We start from the raw sequence: 21,665 nt of genomic DNA on the forward strand, positions 1-21,665 counted from the left end.
AAAGGAAATTTATTTTTTATAATAAACTAAAAGGAAAAGTACATAAATAAAACTAATAGAGCATACAACATAAGGGAAAGGACAACGTGCCTAGGCAACAGATAGACAGGCATTAAGAAGCTAGACTTTAACAAGCTTGCTTCAGTATATCGCTAGATATAGCAAGAATCATTTAGGGGGAAAATGTTGGAGTCTATTAGTGATAGGCTCTGGGTCACGTGCTGTTAAGGGATCTCACAAGTGGATATTTGAAACTATTGATTGATTTTAGGTTTTCTGGCATCCTGAGATGACAGTACTGTATTATTATTATCATTATTATTATTATTATTATTATTATTATTATTATCATTAGTTGCTAAGCTACGACCATAGTTGGAAAAGCAGGATGCTATAAGGCCAGGGGTTCCAACAGGGAAAATAGCCCAGTGAGGAAAGGAAAAAAGGAAAAATGAAATGTTTCAAAAACAGTAACAACAATAGAATAGATATTTCCTAAATAAACTATAACAATTTAACAAAAAAGTGGAAGAGAAATTTTATAGAATTGTGTGTCCGATTGTACCCTCAAACAAGAGAACTCTGACCCAAGACAGTGGAAGACCATAGTACAGAAGCTATGGCCCTACCCAAGACTAAGAGGACAATGGTTTGATTTTGGAGTGTCCTTTTTCTAGAAGAGCTACTTACCATGGCTAAAAGGTTTAAATAAATGAAAGCAGACATGAAGACTATTTCAGATGAATTTGATAAAAAGACCATGTATAGGAGAACCAATAATTCATGTGAAAGGATGGAGAGACAGAAATAAGTGTCAACCATTTAGTATTTGTAAGTTCTTGTGTGAGACCAAGAGTCTTCTGTGACATTAAACGAAAACAGTGAATGAAAATGTATATAATATGATTGTGGAAATATAAGGAAATGGAAAAAAAATGTTAATGAATTTGGAGTGCAATATAGAAAAAAAGAGAAAAGTGTCAAGTAACATTATAGATAAATATCATGTTGATTCCAAAATGAAAGGAGATAATGTAAGGTCTTGTATAACATCACATGAGAGAGAGAGATACAGTATTTGTTAATTATGTGGTTTAGTGTACGATAGAGACCGAGGTAACACTGAAATTTGCAAGAGAATAGAAAATATTTGTGTATGAGTTATATACCGTTTAATTAACAATGCTGGATAGAGTATATAGTGCTTGATAAAAGGTCCCTATATTTTGAAAGTAATGCACAAAAAGGCAGCCCTGATAATGAGTTAAGATACTTATTAAATTAGCATGTCGAGCAATTAGATGGACAGACTCCCTTATACATATTTAGAGTGAAGACAATGGTAGGTGTTTCGAAAGTATTTGAGAAAAATACTAGAAGTTTATCAAGAACTGGGTTAATTACCTTTTATCTCAAAAGAGTTCTCTAGCTTGAGGGTATACTCTGGCACACTATTTAACTTCTTTTCCTCTTGTTTTGTTATTTTTTATAGTTTATATAGAAAATATTTATTTTAATATTGTTATGATCTTGAAAGATTTTATTGTCCCTTGTTTCCTTTCCTCACTGAGCTATTTTCTCTGTTGGGCCCACAAGGGCTTATAGCATCCGGCTTTTCCAACTAGGGTTGTAGCTTAGCAATTAATAATAATAATAATAATAATAATAATAATAATAATAATAATAATAATAATTGCCATAGTACCAATATTGAGATAGGCTGTAAGTGTGAAATACTACACATGAAGAAAACGGTGATGTGAAGTACATTTGGATGGTAAAAAATGGATTTATTCCTATAAGCATTGCAAGAAAGAGATGGCAGAATTACTGCACGAGTAACAAATAGATTGTAAATTAGTTTCTTGATAGGTACTGGTGCAGAGATTTCCTGGGGCTACCTTAGCTAGAGAATGTGTCAAGTGGTCAAAGAACTGGACAGACATATTTCACTTTAGGGAGAAAGGAAGTGGACATTGAACATAATGTGAATACACGTGAATAAATGAGAGTAAGTGTTTCAATGGCTAATGTTTGAAGTAGGAGAGAGAGTTCAGATAATAGTTTACAAGGACTGGTTGAGTGTTGGTAAAGAAAAAAAATAGTCTGAAAGACCATATATTGGGTCAAGTTCCTCTTTCTTGAGGATACACTCGGGCACTATATTCTATCTAATTTCTCTTTCTCTTGTTTTGTTTTGGTAAAATTTTTATAGTTTATATTGGAAATATTTATTTTATTGTTGTTACTGTTCTTAAAGTATTTTATTTTTCCCCGTTTCCTCTCCTCACTGGGCGATTTTCCCTGTTGGGCCCCCAGGCTTATCGCATCCTGCTTTTCCAACTAGGGTTGTAGGTTAGCAAGTAATAATAATAATAATAATAATAATAATAATAATAGAATGTGATCTTGTAAGCAAAACAGTGTAGGCAGTTAGGTAAAAGAAGAAACAGCCAATGAATGGAAGAACTCTCCTTGGGAATAAATACTTGATAATGGACGCAATCGATATCCGAAAGAAAAGCAGACCACCATACAATTGCAGATGAGTTGAGAAATAAGAGGTCGAATGTTTCAGGATGATGATTGGAATGACAGACATAGTAACATTAAGAATATTATATTTGAGCTTGTAGTGAGGGCAAGATTCGTCCATGCTGAGAGAGAGAGAGAGAGAGAGAGAGAGAGAGAGAGAGAGAGAGAGAGAGAGAGAGAGAGAGAGAGAGAGAGATGCAAATAATGTATGGTATGTGGTAGATTAAGAAACATCGGATGAACTGTGGAATAAATTCTGAAACATTGTCAAGTAGAGTTTGGAATGGAAGATAAACTAAGATTTAGGAGAAAGCCTTGTATCGTATCGTATAATATAGGTGCTATGTGTCCTAGATACGTGGTTGATATAGTGTCTGTATTAAGCTGATTTGTGCAAGGTTAATGAGTGCATGTGTATAGTTCATTGAATAAAGTTTGGTACTATAGTGTATAGCCTTTTGGGCATTGTAACTCATAAGAAAGGCAAAGAAAAAGTAGTTTTTGTAATGAATTAACTAAAGGAAAAGTACCTAAATAAGAAGCAAAGTTACATATATACATATCCCAAGGCACTTCCCCCAATTTTGGGGGGTAGCCGACATCAAACAAATGAAACAAAAAAGGGGAGACCTCTCCTCTCTACGTTCCTCCCAGCCTGACAAGGGACTCGACCGAGTTCAGCTGATACTGCTAGGGTGTCACAGCCCACCCTCCCACATTATCCACCACAGATGAAGCTTCATAACGCTGAATCCCCTACTGCTCCTACCTCTGTGGTCTTCCAAGGCACCACAGGAAGCAGCAGAGCCTACTGGAACTGTGTCACAATCGCTCGCCATTCATTCCTATTTCTAGCAGGCTCTCTTGCCTCTCTCACATCTATCCTCCTATCACCCAAAGCTTTCTTCACTCCATCCATCCACCCAAACCTTGGCCTTCCTCTTGTACTTCTCCCATCAACTCTTGCATTCATCACCTTCTTTAGCAGACAGCCACTTTCCATTCTCTTAACATGGCCAAACCACCTCCACACATTCATATTCACTCTAGCTGTTAACTCATTTCTTACACACGTTCTCACCCTCACTACTTCGTTCCTAACCCTAACTGCTCGAGATACACCAGCCATACTCCTTAGACATTTCATCTCAAACACATTCAATTTCTGTCTCTCCGTCACTTTCAATCCCCACAACTCCTATCCATACATCACAATTGGTACAATCACTTTCTCATACAGAACTCTCTCTACATTCTTGCCCAACCCTCTATTTTCTACTACTCCCCTAACTGGCCCCAACACTTTGCATCCTTCATTGACTCTCTGACGTACATCTGCTTCCACTCCACCATTTGCTGCAACAACAGACCCCAAGTACTTAAACTGATCCACCTCCTTAAGTAACTCTCCATTCAACATGACATTCAACCTCGCACCACCTTCCCTTCTTGTACATCTCATAACCTTACTCTTACCCACATTAACTCTCAACTTCCTTCTCTCACACACCCTTCCAAATTCTGTCACTTATCAGCCAAGCTTCTCTTCCTCGTCTGCAACCAGTACAGTATCATTCACAAACAACAACTGATTTACCTCCCATTCCTGATCATTCTCGTCTTCCAGTTTCAATCCTCGTCCAAGCACTCGAGCATTCACCTCTCTCACCACTCCATCAACATACAAGTTAAACAACCACGGCGACATCACACATCCCTTTCTCAGCCCCACTCTTACCGGAAACCAATCACTCACTTCATTTCCTATCCTAACACATGCTTTACTACCTTTGTAGAAACTTTTCATTGCTTGCAACAACCTTCCACTAACTCCATATAACCTCATCACATTCCACATTGCTTCCCTATCAACTCTATCATATGCTTTCTCCAGATCCATAAACGCAACATACACCTCCTTACCTTTTGCTAAGTATTTCTCGCATATCTGCCTAAATGTAAAAATCTGATTCATACAACCCCTACCTCTTCTAAAACCACCCTGTACTTCCAAGATTGCATTCTCTGTTTTATCCTTAATCCTATTAATCAATACTCTACCATACACTTTTCCCACCACACTCAACAAACTAATACCCCTTGAATTACAACACACATGTACATCTCCCTTACCCTTATATAGTGGTACAATACATGCACAAACCCAATCTACTGGTACCATTGACAACACAAAACACATATTAAACAATCTCACCAACCATTTAAGTACAGTCACACCACCTTCCTTCAACATCTCAGCTCTCACACCATCCATACCAGACGCTTTTCCTACTCTCGTTTCATCTAGTGCTCTCCTCACTTCCTCTATTGTAATCTCTCTCTCATTCTCATATCCCATCACTGGCACCTCAACACCTGCAACAGCAATTATATCTGCCTCCCTATAATCCTCAACATTCAGTAAACTTTCAAAATATTGCGCCCACCTTTTCCTTGCCTCCTCTCCTTTTAACAACCTTCCATTTCCATCTTTCAAAGTCTCTTCAATTCTTGAATCAGCCTTCCTTACTCTCTTCACTTCTTTCCAAAACTACTTTTTATTCTCTTCACATGAATGACCCAATCCCTGACCCCACCTCGGGTCAACTGCCCTCTTTGCCTCACTTACCTTGCGCTTTACTTCCACATTTTTCTCTCTATATCTTTCATACTTCTCTACACTATTACTCTGCAGCCATTCTTCAAAAGCCCTCTTTTTCTCTTCCACTTTTACCTTCACTCCTTCATTCTACCATTCACTGCCCTTCCTCATGCTGCCTCCAACAAACTTCTTGCCACACACATCACTTGCAATTCCAACAAAATTTTCTTTTACTAACTTCCACTCCTCCTCTAAATAATGATAATAATAATAATAATAATAATAATAATAATAATAATAATAATAATAATAATAATAATAATAATGTAGAAATGGGAAGGGACAAAGTACGAAGACAAGCAGGTGGTGAGAATTAGGAACGCAGGTCACCAGAAAGATTTTATTTGGATATCGTTACTTTAATCTCATAAGATTTAAAAAATGAAACAATTTGAGAAAAATGCCGGTGTCTATCAATTATCAGCCCTGTGTCATTTGCTGTTGAGGGAGGTAAGGACATGTAATTGAAGAGAGAAAATATCCAAATAGCTTACGTATATAGAGATGACAGCCAGAGTATTACTGTAGAATAGTTGTCCCATAAAATAAATACTTTTGAAGGAGTAAAGTTATTGGTAGGATGCTCAATTGATTATGGTTGAAATAAAATGAAAGCAGATATTAAGACTATTATTGGAGAACGAATAATTCATGCAAAAGAATGGACAAAGAAGGAAAGTGTTAACCAGTTAGTATTTGTAAGTTTCTATTTTGGGACCAAGAATTTTCTGTGAGATTGAATAAAAGAATGGAGGAAAATGTGTAGAATCATGAATGTGGAAATAGAAGAAGAATTACTGCCAGTTCTTTGTTCAGACTGCATCTGTAACGTTTAGAACGCTTCCATAAGACTAAAATTACTGCCAGAGCTTTGCTCAAACAGCTTCTATAATGTTTGAAAAGTTTCCTGGATGAAATTTAACTGAATTTGGAATGCAATATAAAAAGAAAGAAAATTAAAATTGAAAAATTCCAGATGAATAGAATACAAATGAGTCTAAAATGGAAAACGAAATGAGACTGAAAGTAAGGTCTTGTTTGATATCACATGGGAGAAACATTACCCTATTTATGTAGTCCAGTGTGAAATACAGACAGAGGTAATAGATTCATTTGCAAGGGCATAAAATATGTTCGTGTTTGAGTTATACACAGTTTGATTAACAACGTTGGATAGTGTAGATAGTGCTTGATCAGGGTCCCTATATCTTAAAGGTAATGCAACAAAGACAGTCATGATAATGAGTTAAATACTGGAATGATACCTCGAGAAGACACTTATTAAAGTAGTAAGGCAAGCAATTGGATGGACAGAGTCCTTTGTATATTATTACTAGTATTATTACTTGCTGAGCTACAACCCTAGTTGGTTTGGAAAACAGGATGCTATAAGCCCAGGGGCTCCAACCAGGCAAATAACCCAGTGAGGAAAGGAAACAATGATAAAATATTCTAAGAACAGCAACAACACCAACATTAGTATTTCCTATATAAACTATAAAACTTTTAACAAAACAAGAGGAAGAGAAATTTGATAGAATAGTGTGGCCGAGTGTACCCTCAAGACAGTGGTAGGTGTTTGAGAAGACATACAATGCCACTATTTGTAGGAATTAGATGGACAGACTACTTAACATAAATCTAGGGTGAAGACAGTAGTAGGTGTTTGAGAAGTATATGAGAAAAATCTTAGATGCCTTTCAAGGATAAACCCTATATCATTTACTGTATTCCAATAATGGACTGAGAAGCATGGAAATATTGAAGTGGAGGAGAAAAGTGAGAAGAGATGAATGCTACTCAACATAAGCAAAGCAGATCCTATGATGACTGGAAAGGAAGGATATCAAATAGACGATGGAAGAGGTGCTTAAAGGATGCTGTGAGGAATGGGTAGAAACGAATTCAGGAGATGCTAAGGATCATAAAATGAGTAAAAGCATATGATGCAGTCCTTTTAGATGTTAATTATTTTTGTTGTAATTGTGAAAAAACAAGAGAGAATACTAAATGTTTAAATGATCAACCTTAATCTGGGACACCAGGACGTGAACAGGAAAACCTTTCAGAAAGGTGACCAGGATCAGTAATGGGCAAGACGAATGAACTCGATTCGAAGACAAGATAAAGAAGCCTACAACTAAATAAAATTTCCTCTTGTTAGGGGTAGAAGAGACTCTTTAACTATGGCAAGCAGCTCTTCTATGAGGACACTCCAAAATCAAACCATTGTCCTCTAGTATAGGGTAGTTCCATAGCCTCTGTCCCATGGTCTTCCACTGTTTTGGGTTAGAGTTCTCTTGCTTGAGGGTAAAAAGGGTACACTCGAGCACACTATGCTATCTTATTTTTCTTCCTCTTTTTTTTTGTTAAACTTTTTATAGTTTATATAGGAGATATTCATTTTAATGTTGTTACTCCTAAAATATTTTATTTTCCCCTTTTCCTCTCCTCACTGGGCTATTTTTCCTGTTGGGCCCCCTGGGATTATAGCATCCTGCTTTTCCAACTAGGGTTGTAGCTTAGTAAGTAATAATAATAATAATAATAATAATAATAATAATAATAATAATAATAATAATATAACAGGAGATAATTGAAAACTCAAAAGAATGGAGACGTTCAACAGATTGGACTCCTAGCAATAAGAAGAGTCAGCATTAAGATGAGGATTACCTTGCTGTATCAGTTGGTCCTAAGAGCTGATTATTTGATAATGATGGATAGAAAAGTTGGTAGACACTTTAGATCCGTGTTTATGCCAAAAGGACAGATTTATTTTAAGGATTTCGATGGAAGGGGTACAGTATGTTATTGCTTGATAGTGGGCTGAATAGACAAAAGAGATTTCACGAGTGACTAGTTTGCTGTTGCTATTACAGAAGTGCAATTGAATCGAGGAAATTGGTATTGCAATAGATAGATATATAGATGTAGATATATGCTGCAGTATATAAACTTTTCAAGAGATTGTTGTTGGCTATGTAAGAATATTGTTCAGTTGTGTATGAATTATCGATTGTTAAACCCTGCTGCATATCATTGCTAAGTCTGAAAGAAAGTGAGTAAGTTGTGCATGTTTGGTCCTTGAATTGTGTTCATTATGATGGGGTTGTTGATAGGAACTTATGATAATAGAGCAAGATGACTGTATATGAGAATGTAAGGAAGAGAATGTTGAGTAAAAAAAATGGATTTTATTCCTGCAATCATTGAAAGGAAATGGTAGAAATGTGAGATGTTGCTTTGATAAATACAGTTGCAAAGATTTCCTCGAACTATGTCTGATAGATATATTGGTAGAATGGTCTATTCAGAGAACATGTTGAAGTGTAATAATGCCCTGAAATAAATAGGGACACTAAGAGAAAGCTTCAAGTATATTAATGCTTAGAACTGGACAGGCAAATATTTCTGCTTAGGAAGAAGGGATGTTGGCAGTAAACCTAAGAATAGGGAAGTATAGAGGAAAGTGAATAGGAGTTTAAGTTGTGATGTATTCTGTGTGTGTTCTGAAAAAAGGATGAAAATCTATTTATGTTCAAATGAGTTGTTATTGCCTGGAATATAGACTTGAAAATAGATTTATAAAAGTAGCTAGTTGTGTAAAACAAGAGAATATTCTGAGAATTATTATTATTATTATTATTATTATTATTATTATTATTATTATTATTATTATTATTACTAGCCAAGCTAAAGCCCTAGTTGGAAAAGTAAGATGATATAAGCCCAAGGGCTCCAACAGGGAAAAATAACCCAGTGAGGAAAGGAAATAAGGAAATAAACGATTAGAAAAATTAACAAAATATTTTCAAAACAGTAACAAAATCAAAACAGATATGACATATATAAACTATTAAAAGACTTATGCCACCATTGAAAGAAAATTATATAAGAATAGGCAGAAACAGAAATGGATACTGAATAGTTGATGGATAATCAATGTAAATGTATAGAGCAATACTAGTGGTGACTGAATAGAAAGCTAAAAGTATAACTATGGCAGTGGTTGTCTAGGTAGCTAAGGTGTGAAGAGTCAGCTTAAGACGATGTACAAATATTAATAGATGGTATCATCTTGGTATCACCCATCAAAGTAAGGGATTTCAAACCATAAAACCTATTGAAAGGAGCCATTTGGGGAAGAGAAATAAGAAGAGTGTGCCCGAGTGTACCCTCAAGCAAGAGAACTCTTAACCCAAAACAGTGAAATGCCATGTTACAGAGGCTGTGGCACTACCCAAGACTCGAGAAAAATGGTTTGATTTTGGAGTTTCATTGAAGAGCTGCTTACCAGAGCTAAAGAATCTTTTATGCTTGGGCAAGTAAAAATAGAAGTGTAAATCAGAGAGTTGGAAGGACAGTTGATGTACAGAAAAGAGGGTGTGACAGGTAGATGGTCATTGGTTGCCTGTTATGATTGCAGTGAGATTGGTCAGGGAAAGGATTGTGAAAGAAAAAGCAAATTAAAATGGTTTTGTATGTGGTGAACTGAGGTATAAAGGATGGAGTACAGATAAGAGAATTAATCCTTTTTGGAATAATGGTCAATGGATCACTTTTCCAGGACGGGATTACTTTATAATAGTAGCCACCTTTATACATCTCCTCCAGGATGTACAAAGCAATATGAGTAGCAGGTAAGGCTAAAAAGGGTGAACTAGAAAACAAGTGTGTACTGCAAAGCCCAATACATGTGCTTATGTTGAATTGTAGTTAGTGTAAAACTGTATATAAAAGCAATTGCCACATGAGAAAGAATATCTCAGGAATTAATGGAAGTGTGTTTCAAGGAAAAGGAGCTTGTGTTCAACAGAGTAAATACTGGAGTTTTAGAAATAATCATGGTTTGAGTAGATGGTTAGAGAATGATACAGTTTCAATAATTCCAAAGAGGTTTGCTAATTCATAATGTGTTATTATTATTATTATTATCATCATCATTATTACTATCATTATTTGCTAAGCTATAACCCTAGCTGGAAAAGCAGGACGTTATAAGCATAGGGGACCCAACGGGGAAAATAGCCCAGTGAGGATAGGAAACAAGCAAAAGTTAAATATTTTAAGAACAGTAACATTAACATAAAAATTTCCTATATAATCTATAAAACTTTAACAAAACAAGAGGAGGAGAAATTTGATAGAATAGTGTGCCCAACTGTACCCTCAAGCAAGAGAACTCTTTTAACCCAAGACAGTGGAAGTCCATGGTACAGAGGCTATGGCACTACTCAAAACTAGAGAACAATGGTTTGATATTGGAGTGTCTTTCTCCTTGAAGAGCTGCTTACAATAGCTAAAGAGGATGTTAATACGCGAGTTGACTGTCATAAGGGAAAAATATAAATGAACTATTATTAGTGGCAGTAATTATACTACAAAGTAATATAAATGTATAGTAATAGTGGCAGATCATATAGGAAAGTTTGTATGTTAATCCATCGAGAGAAGACAGAATAGTGAGTGAGACTTTAGTGAGTTTATGACTGTGTGTGTAACCATATGTAAGTATTCAGTGACAATAGTGCATGATCTTCAAGACAGAAGTATAAATGTGAGAAGAATAAAAACCGGCGTAAGGCATAGAAAAATGCGTTTGAAGAAGCACATATGGTGAAAAATGAGATACAGACTGGACACTTCAGCATGGAAGTAGTTTGGGGATGAGACTATAAAGGTATATATGGCATGGATGAAGTTCTTGTAGTTGTTCCTGCCAGTGTATGTGCGAGTTTTTCGATTCATAAGAATAAAGAAAAACAAACAGAAAATGAGATAGGCAAATGAAAGGTTATAATGGGAAGATGTGTTTATAGTAGTGAAATATCAAATATGAAAATGATGTCCATGCAAGGAATGATGAAAGATACAAAAATGTTGTTAGTTTTGGATAATCCAAAATAGGTTGGCATTTTTATACATGCTAATGGTAAGCTAGGAGAAATTAGGAGATTTGCTAGTTCGTTGTGGGGTAGTATATTTTGCTGGTGAATGGATAAAGAAGTATATGTATACATATTTTCTGTGAATGGTGCAATCACAATATGTATAATTGTGCATGACAGCCATGGACATAGGGGTGAGTTCAAGTTGAGACAATGTATGAAAAAAAAAAGAGTATTTCACCATTTTTAGTAGGATCTGTATGGCTGTCATGACGAAGGGCTTAGTCATAATTATCAGAGGATTTTTGCAATTAAAAAGGAAAGAAGCAAATGTTTAGGATAACTCATTAGGTGAAGGAAGACTGGAATAATTAGAATGCATTTCACAAATTTGGTTTGTGTTAATGTATCTTATGATACTCTAAGAGTCAATGGTACCTGAAATAAACCAGTCACATTTCCATAGGAACACCTTACCTGTAATTAGTGAAGAGAATCTCTCCAGTACTGTTAACGTATCTTCTTGAAAACTTGGAACACAAGTATATAATTCTGAAAGAAAGTAAATGAATTAGAGTTCTTATACTTTTAGCTAAACTAAATTTTAGACATTGTACATAAAACACAATATTATTATTATTATTATTATTATTATTATTATTAACATTATTATTACTATTATTATCATTATTATAATTATTATTATTATCATTGTTATTATTATAACTATTATTATCATCATTATTATAATCATTATTATTATGAGCATCATTATTATAATTATTATCATTATCATTATTATTATTATTTTTATTATTATTATTACTAATAGCTAAGATACAACCCTTGTTGTAAAAGCAAGGTGCTATAAGCCCAAGAGCTCCAACAGGGAAAAATAGCTCTGTGTGGAAAAGAAATAAAGGAACAGAGGATGTGGCTGATCTTTCTCACAAACTTTTTTTACTTCAATGGACCACTAAACTGAAGATATTTTTAGTGAATTCTTTGACTATTTTAAAATGACATGGGTCAGATTACTTCAGAGAGGTTGACGAAGTTCAAATGTGGAATGTGTATCATAGAATAGAATAAATTTTTCCAAAATCTACGAAATCCCTAGAAGGATGGCACCATACTTTTAACAAGTATGTTTCAATTCCTCACCAAACTCTCTCTAAGCTTGTACATACATACATATACCAAGGCACTTCCCCCAATTTTGGGGGGTAGCCGGCATCAACAAAGAAACAAAAACAAAAAAGGGGACCTCTACTATCTACGTTCCTCCCAGCCTAACAAGGGACTCAACCGAGTTCAGCTGGTACTATTAGGGTGCCACAGCCCACCCTCCCACATTATCCACCACAGATGAAGCTTCATAATGCTGAATCCCCTACTGCTGCTACCTCCGCGGTCATCTAAGGCATCGGAGGCGGCAGCAGGGCTGAACAAGCAAGTACCGAATTTATTAGGTGCATATGTTGAAAAAGTTAATACGAAATTATTCCAGTAAATAAACAGAACAAAAAAATTCATGCAACTTACAATAAGGATGAAGGTAAACTTAGCCACCTTGGCCGAGGTCAGTACTCTACAGTGCTCAGATATCAAGATCACTTTTTTTTTGTTTATCCCTTTTTAGAGTTTCTGTCCATTAGGCATTTGTCCGTGTTGAGGGATTAGGCATTTTGTCCTTAGGCATTCTGTCCTTAGGCATTCTGTCCTTAGGCATTATGTCCTTAGGCATTCTGTCTGCTCACGATATAGTTGAAGTGCACTTGCACTTAACAGCTGGTTGGCGACCTCACTCCATCAGATCTGGAAAATGGAAAACAGATTAGCAGTCTTTTCTTTTGAAGCATAAAAGTCAATTTCAAGGCAAAAGCCAATAATCACTTTTGTGTTGGACACTATTATTATTATTATTATTATTATTATTATTATTATTATTATTATTATTATTATTATTATTATTATTATTATTATTATTATTAGGCTACCACAACTAAACCCTCCCCTCCTTGTCAACCCAGAAAGGAGGAGGAGAGAATCTCTCCTCCTATTTTCTGTAGTGCCTGTCCTGGCAGTGTGCTGATAGCCAGCTTTCACAGCCATGACACACTGCTGCCTGATTTGTCCCGTTGCTAAACTGGTGTTCTGATAAGTTACAACCTGGGTAGGAAAAACTGACTGGGTGTCTCACCCTGATTCCCAGGGTTTATAGCTTAACAGATAGACACAACACTTCACCATTGGAAACAAGTCATTGATGCAGACTGGCATGTTTCTCCCTTGATATAAAACATTGCATAATAGATTATTGTTATTATCATTACTAAGATACAACTAGTTGGAAAAGCAGGATGCTATAAGCCCAAAAGTTCCAACAGGGAAAATAGCCTAGTGAGGAAAGGAAATATGTTAATAAACTATATGAAAAGTAGTGCCTATAATAGATCTTAAGATAAATCTGGCATATATCAACTATAAAGAGAGATTTGTGTCAGCCTGTTGAACATAAAAACATTCGCAGCAAGTTTAAACATCTGAAGTTACAAAGATTCAATTGTCTTTCCACTATATAGTTATAGCTGGAATAAAACTTCTATGAATATTGTGTAGTACTGACCTTAATGATTGTGATTTAGAGGGCAAGTCTGTTGGAACTAATAACATAAAGAATAGTTTATATTTAAGGATTTCAGTATACTTAAGCTGATCTTGCAACGTCTCTACTTGCAAAACTAACAAGTTTAGTTAATGATGCTCTGTGCTGGCAGACCACATCTCCCTAAAAGCACTGATCAGGGAAACCCTTTGCACACCTGAACACATTAAAACACAAAATATGACTTCATAAGCAGCACATTAAACTCTGATATAAATAAACAGTCCAAAGACCCTATTATATATGCAGAACTCCCTAAATTGGAGACCCAAATCCTATCAAGCAATGCCTTTCTTTGTCTTGCAAGCAATTGCAATCATAAAAATTCTCGAAGAATCGATGAGCAATTAAGAAAACACTGATATGCATATACTTTAAGTTCAATCTTGCACATCAGGGTTAAAATCTCACTGAAGATGTAAACTTAATATTATTATTACTTGCTAAGCTACAACCCTAGTTGGAAAAGCAGGATGCTATAAGACCAAGGGGCCCAACAGGGAAAATAACCCAGTGAGGAAAGGAAAAAAAAAGAAATTTCAACAAAATATTTTAAGAGTAACATTAAAATAAATATCTTCTACATAAACCATGAAAAACTTAACAAAACCAGAGGAATAGAAATAAGATAGAATAGTGTGCTCGAGTGTACCCTCAAGCAAGAGAAATCTAACCAAAGACAGTGGAAGACCATGGTACAGAGGCTATGGCACTACCCCAGACTAGAAAACAATGGTTTGATTTTGGAGTGTCCTTCTCCTAGAAGAGCTGCTTACCACAGCTAAAGTCTCTCTTCTACCTTTGCCAAGAGGAAAGTAGCCACTGAACAATTAGAGTGCAGTAACCTCTAAAGTGAAGAAGAATTGTCAACAATAAAAAAATATCATAGGAACACTTTGTGGGATCCCTGAATCAAACAGGAAATTAAAGAGTTCTTGCTCAGCTCAGCAAATGAATACGGCTAGACTTGTTATCCTACCCCTCTAAAGACTGCATTTATCAATTGAGATCATTAACTCCAGGGGATAGGGGTCATGCACAGCCAAGGGAATATACATACGTTCTACTACATAGTGTATTAAGAGAGGTCGGACAGCAGGGTGGAAGAAAGGAGGCAGAAGAGACAGCAGTATGGCAAATCGTCCAACGCGTGAGAGAGAGAGAGAGAGAGAGAGAGAGAGAGAGAGAGAGAGAGAGAGAGAGAGAGAGAGATTGTTACACGTAGACTAAATTTGGTTAAAACTGGATGTCTTGTAAATGATATTCCGATACATAAAAGCAGATTTCAAATGAAAATAAAACATAAGATAAAAACGAGAGAGAGAGAGAGAGAGAGAGAGAGAGAGAGAGAGAGAGAGAGAGAGAGAGAGAGAGAGAGAGAGAGAGAGAGAGAGAGAGAGAGAGAGAGATACCACAATGAAAATAGACTCGATAGTAACTCAGTAAGTCTTTTTGATTACATTCAGTTACGAAATACCTTAGATACTACTACTTTTTACCTTAGATTTCCTTAAAACTGTACGAATTTCCTCAAGTTTGTATCTAGTAAAACAGAAATTACCTTAGATTCACTCTGAAACCATACAAATGACCTCAAACTAAGGCAATTCCCTCAAAAGTTAAAACCCTGCGTAGGACGTCGATGAGACCAGGGAGATCGTTCAACGTCAGACACGAAATAAGGAAACAGTTAATGATTCGTAAGGCCAAGTGAAATAAAAGAGGCCTATAGACCTATAAAAATGGAAAAAATGGGGGAACATTATGGCCTGGCAAGGACAATTTCCCGTGGACAAACCAGCCGTGACTAGCGAGGTGGGGGACATCCGTCTCCACAATCATAAACTCTCTTGTTCAACATCTATAACATTACCCACAGTTTTGAGTTAAAAATGATTTGAAAAAGTTATTCATTCAAAAATTATCTTAACGTTAATTTAAATAAGTCTTTACACCTCTGAAAATTGCTTCGATTTTATTCCAAGTACAATAAAAATGAAACGTCAATAATGAATATAACTATACATTTATGAAAGATGAAACAGCTTAGACTGTTATGTGGAGTCGATGTAATAACATGATTAGAAGCTCCCCCTTCTCATAGGGATAGTTCCCATACTCTAGATTTCAGTAATATGATTAGAAGCTCCCCCTTCTCATAGGGATAGTTCCCATACTCTAGATTTCAGTAATTAATACATCGAAACTGAACAGACCACAAGACGGAGAGAGAGAGAGAGAGAGAGAGAGAGAGAGAGAGAGAGAGAGAGAGAGAGAGAGAGAGAGAGAGAGACTTTAGATTAAAACAAAAAGCTGTTATAAGCACAAGGGCTCCAACAGGGAAAAATAGCCCTGTGGGGAAAGGAAATAAGAAAATAGTAAGAAAAACTTGTATAAATTGTGTTTATTCTTTTGATTTGTGGAAGTGTATAAGGGATTTGTGAATTTTAGGTGATGGGTGTGGTTACTGAGGCATTGTGTGTGAATACACACACAACACAGTTCATAACAGCCACTTGGAAAGTCTCTTACAAAAAAAACATTCACAAATTAGGACCTTTTACAGGAGATAAAAACCAATTTTACAAATACCAATATGAAATTCCTTTCGACAATATAAGACCTTCTAAAGGAAATGACTGGGTATTTCAAATATCTAACATTTAAACTGATTAAACATCCACCAGAAAATAAATAAATAAACCCATTAAAGTCCATTAAGGGACTCCTTACCCTTTCACTTAATTTTTTCACAGCACTAGTTAAAAAGACATGTCCTTTTCTGATAATAATGATAATAAGGCCGCCTATATTCATGTATTTTGTAAGACCTTTGATAAGAGCAAAACTAATATCAATTGGTAAGAGAAACACAGGCCTTGATTAAAACCATCTACAATTGGATTCTGTTCCTAAACACTTTCAAATAATGATATACATTATTACACGCTGTATATTCCATTAACGAAAACTTTTTTTTGTATATACAACCTTGGAAAAGTTAAACTGGGTGAATAGGTTATAACTATAAAGAGTTATAGTCACACCTTTTGTCTCAAGTTGCTTAGTCTACAAAGCATGACGGCAGTGTTGACACACTCCACAAAGAAAAATACTTATGATCATCATTAAATAATTGTAAATGAACTCCAACAAAACGCAATAAACCATTAGGCCTACCTTTATAAATAATGAAGACTTTATCACTAAGCAAGGCTTCATAATCTATCACTGAGAACGTTTAAGAACCAGAAAATCTGCAGGAAATCAATTTTGTCCTTGTCGAAAAAAAACAAAGCAAGGAATCGCCCCCCCCCCGCCCCACTCACCCACTTCTGGAAAGTGTTAAGTCATACCTAACGAGGTTGTTACGCTTGTCTGTCCATCGGTGGAATAGGAAGCACAAAACAAAAACTGATATAGAAGTTTGATACAAAATAAATACAATGTGACAGGCAACATTTTCCAAGCAAAATACTATTATTATTATTATTATTATTAGAAGCTAAGCTACAATCCTATAGGGAAAAGCAAGATGCTATTATGCCCAAGGGCTCCAACAAGGAAAAATAGCCCAGTGAGGAAAGAAAATAAGGAATTAGATATATGGTATGAGAAATAATGAACAGCCAAAACAAAACATTTTAAAAAATAGTAACGACATTAAAACATATTTCATATATAAACTATAAAAAGACTTGTGTCAGCTTGTTCAACATAAAAACAGCACATTTCACTCAATCCCCCTCCCCATGCAACATAACTCCTAATAAACACATTTTTGGTCTAAAATGACCAGAGATCACACACCCCTCAAGAAATCCTTCTGAAGGGTTGCATGCAACAATTTGTGAATAACGTCATGTTAGCAGATATCATAGCTATTTCCATTCCGAATTTCACACCAAACCGTTAAATACAAAAAAAAAAAAAAAAAAAAAAAAAAAAAAAAAAAAAAAAAAAAAAAAAAAAAAAAAATGCGAATGTCAAAATAGCCGAAAAATCAAAAAAATTTATAATTTTGAGGTGACACATACAAAAAGCATAATTACATCCAAGGTACCCTCATATGAAATCTCAGGTCATTTGGTGTGAATATGAGGGCACAGGAGCCGAAAATGAAAATATTTGGTCTAAAAAATGTAAAAAAATTGAAAAATTAACCATTCAGAACAAACGTATGCCACAAATGTTGATGACTTCCCATTGGTTTACAATACCAAGGCACAGGTCACCAAAATAATTGTCAGAAAAATTGACCCCCCCCCCAAAAAAAAAAAAATCAATGAAATTATTTTAAAGATATGTATAAAAAAATTATAACGCACCTGGGTATTTTCCAACACAATTTCTGTGCCAAATTTCAAGTCATTTGGGCCCAGAAATGATCGAAGTGAATCTATTTGAAGATTTAACTATTTTTTTTTATTTTACCCAAAAAAATTACAAACTGTTTTCACTTATACTATTTTACCTACATTTCCTGCTTTTCTTTTTAGTGAATTTCACATATCAGTGGTTCCAATAACACATCCGGATGTTTCGAAGTATTAGATGCTTGTTGCCTCTAGAGAGAGAGAGAGAGAGAGAGAGAGAGAGAGAGAGAGAGAGAGAATGAGAGACCGTCTAGTAGCTATGGACGTACTTAAAGAAGTCTATGGATTGCGTCTATGTAAAAATGGGATTATATAAACAACGAAAAGTGAGAATTCTTGTGATCACTTTGGTCGAAATAGTTCCCTGGTTTACGCTCGAGAATAGTTAAACAATGATGTTGCAATTATGTATAAAAAAAAATGTAGTTTTGCCCATCTTTCTGCTTTAATTGGATATCAATGTTAAGTTGCAATTTACTAAGAATATTGAAAAGTTGTCAACAATGTTGCAGAAACAGAAATCAAACAACACTGAGTGATAGACAGTAGCCTACTTGGGTGAGGAGATTCACCATTGAAACTCGTAATTTCCTGACAGAATATTCATTATACAACTTAAGAGAGAGAGAGAGAGAGAGAGAGAGAGAGAGAGAGAGAGAGAGGATCTTTTGAACATCAAAGTGTTATGGCCTAGTTTAGGAAACACCCAAATACAAATACATGTATACATATACATGTATACATATGTACATACATAAACATATACATACATACAATATGTAATACAGAGAGAGAGAGAGAGGTGGGTGTGGCTGATACGGTCAAGAGCTTTCAAACAGGGCTGTAGAGACAGAGAAGGAATCTGGAACCAGTTCACTTATTTAACCAAAAATTTCAGAGCTCTCTACGATTTCTGAAATTCCTGAAGGCTGCCGTTGAGATCAAAGGAAGATATACAAAGCAAATAATTGTTTATGAATTGTGTATGCGTGTGTATTCACACACAATGCCACAGTAACCACACCCATCACCTAAAATTCACAAATCCCTTATACACTTTCACAAATTAAAAGAATAAGCACAATTTATGCAAGTTTTTTCTTACTATTTTCTTATTTCCTTTCCTCACTGGGCTATTTTTCCCTGTTGGAACCCTTGGGCTTATAGCATCTTGCTTTTCCAGCTAGGGTTGTAACTTTGCTAATAATAATAATAATAATAACAATAATAATAATAATAATAATAATCACCACAAAATCTTAAAAGGGGAAAAATCTATCAATTTATCTTCATTTCTAAAAAAAAATGTGTAATTAAAACCTATTAATTTTTTAATAGAACATTGACCAGACTTTACTAAGATAAGGCCTTCTTTCTAAATTCCTCTCCTGACGCCAATAGAGAATTTTAGTCTTTTTGGGCAAACACAGGTTCTGGTAATTATCAAATTTATTTAATTAACTGTTATTAGAATCAATTATACTGTTCCTTATTGAACTCAAAACCACATTAATAATACAAGAAGCCACTTGGAAAGTCTCTTACAAAAAACATTCACAAATTAGGACCTTTACAGGAGTTAAAAATACCAATATGACATTTCTTATGACAATCCAAGAGCTTCTACAGGAAATAAGCGTTTATTTGAAATATCTAACATTTAAATTAATTAAACATCCACCAGAAAATAAATAGATAAACCCATTAAGTGACTTCTTACCCTTTCACTTAATTTTTTTCACAGCACTAGTTAAAAAAACACGTCCTTTTCTGACCGTGTCTATGGCAGACTGAATCTTCTTCTAGAGCTGTCAAAAACATCCCTAGACAAGCAGTAAAATATCCCTAGATCAGAGCTATTTCCCCCTGGTATTCTTTAACATTTTACATTCTTTAAGATGATAATACAAATTATATATTGTTGCCTCTTCTATAATTATAATGTACTATATATTTACTCTTAATCATCATGTTTATGAAACCAATTCCCTAAGATTGATCGACAAAGTCCAAGTTTTGCTTCAACCCATCAGGGATCGGCACCACTGTTCGTTACTATAGTTCTCGCCATTATGTTTTTGGTTTTAAATCATTTTAACTTATATTATCTTCCTTAGATTATACAGATGTACACTCAGGCACAATATTCAATCCTGTTTCTTTTTCTCTTGTTATTTTCAAGTTTTCATCCTTTTATTATTTGAACTTTTCACCCTTTGTTATTTTGAAGTTTTCATCTTTTTGTTATTTTGAAGATTTTAAAAGTTAATATACGAAAGATTTATTTTAATGTTATTGTTCTTAAACTTCTCTTGTAGTTTATTTCCTAATTTCCTTTCCTCACTGGACTATTTTACAAATTGGAGCCCTTACAGGACGTATAGCACCCTGCTTTTCCAACTAGGGTTGTAGTTAAGCGAATAATAATAATAATAATAATAATAATAATAATAATAATAATAATATAAATAATAATAATAATAATAATGATAATAATAATAGAGTTCTTCATACTGTGATAAGTTATTTACCTACACATTATACATATATTTGTTCATTTAGGACTTTTTAATGAAACCTATTGTATAATTTAGTAAACAGACTATTATTATTATAATTATTATTATTTAGCTACAGCCCTAGTTCGAAAAGCGGGATGCTATAAGCCCAGGGGCTCCAACAGGGAAAATAGCCCAGTGAGGAAAGGAAACGAATGAAAATAAAATATCTTAAGAATGGTAACTACATCAAAATGAGTATTTCCTATGTAAACTATAAAAGCTTTAACAAAACAAGAGGAAGAGAAATAAGATAGAATAGTGTGTCCGAGTACACCATCATGCAAGAAAACTAACTCAGACAGCTGAAGACATAGTACAAAGGCTACGGCACTACCTAAGACTAGAGAACAATGGTTTGATTTTGGAGTGTCCTCCTAGAAAAGCTGCTTACCATAGCTAAAGAGTCTTAGATAATAGTATTATATATTCATGTTATGATGTAAAGATATTAAACGGTTTAGTCCAAATATGGTTTGACCTAAATCAATAAGACTATAAAACAACAAAGATTAATTGCGTCACAAAAGCCAGAAGCAGCCACTACAGAGTACCGCCGCCCAGGGAGTCGGTAAAAATTACGGTCGCCTGTATTTTACTGAAATTCGGCTGAGAACAGTATATTTTTACGGAGAATTTCCGATTAAAATTGCGTTTTTTAAAGTAATGCCATTGTTTTCTTCTTACTTTTTTATAATTTAAAAAATCTTCCCCACATGGGAAACAAGTTACAACTATAAAAAACTATAGAATTATATAAAAAATAACTAGCCTAGTTTCCTCACTAAACGACCTGGAACTGACATCGTCCACATAGTCAACCAAACATAAGTTTTGTGATGCCAGCGTATATATTTGATATATATTCAAAATATATACTTAATTAAAAATGGAGGAATTACTCAAAAGTGTCACTATTTGTGAATTCCAAATCCCTTGAACAATTTAAATAATTCCTCCATTTTTTATTTAGGT

At 34.8% G+C, this 21,665-nt stretch overlaps 2 long non-coding RNA genes across 5 annotated transcripts in view; one reads left to right on the forward strand and one right to left on the reverse strand.

Moving 5' to 3' along the window:
• The window catches only part of LOC137633623 (uncharacterized), a 187,838-nt gene that overhangs the window by 87,763 nt on the left and 78,410 nt on the right, over positions 1–21,665 (forward strand). The window lies entirely within an intron of this gene.
• LOC137633921 (uncharacterized) overlaps positions 1–21,665 on the reverse strand; it is a 42,750-nt gene that overhangs the window by 3,839 nt on the left and 17,246 nt on the right. Inside the window, exons 1-3 of one of the 4 annotated variants that reach the window (XR_011042351.1) lie at positions 19,853–19,915; positions 12,634–12,906; positions 11,566–11,640 (exon numbers count right to left, since the gene is read on the reverse strand). This is a non-coding gene — a long non-coding RNA (uncharacterized lncRNA). Of the gene's footprint in view, positions 1–11,565; positions 11,641–12,633; positions 12,907–16,489; positions 16,543–18,234; positions 18,322–19,852; positions 19,916–21,665 lie in introns of those variants that run through there. The other 3 variants (XR_011042352.1, XR_011042349.1, XR_011042350.1) reach the window with 3 other exon arrangements.

Source organism: Palaemon carinicauda, chromosome 43, assembly GCF_036898095.1.
Source record: "Palaemon carinicauda isolate YSFRI2023 chromosome 43, ASM3689809v2, whole genome shotgun sequence".
NCBI classification, from domain to species: Eukaryota; Metazoa; Arthropoda; class Malacostraca; order Decapoda; family Palaemonidae; genus Palaemon; species Palaemon carinicauda.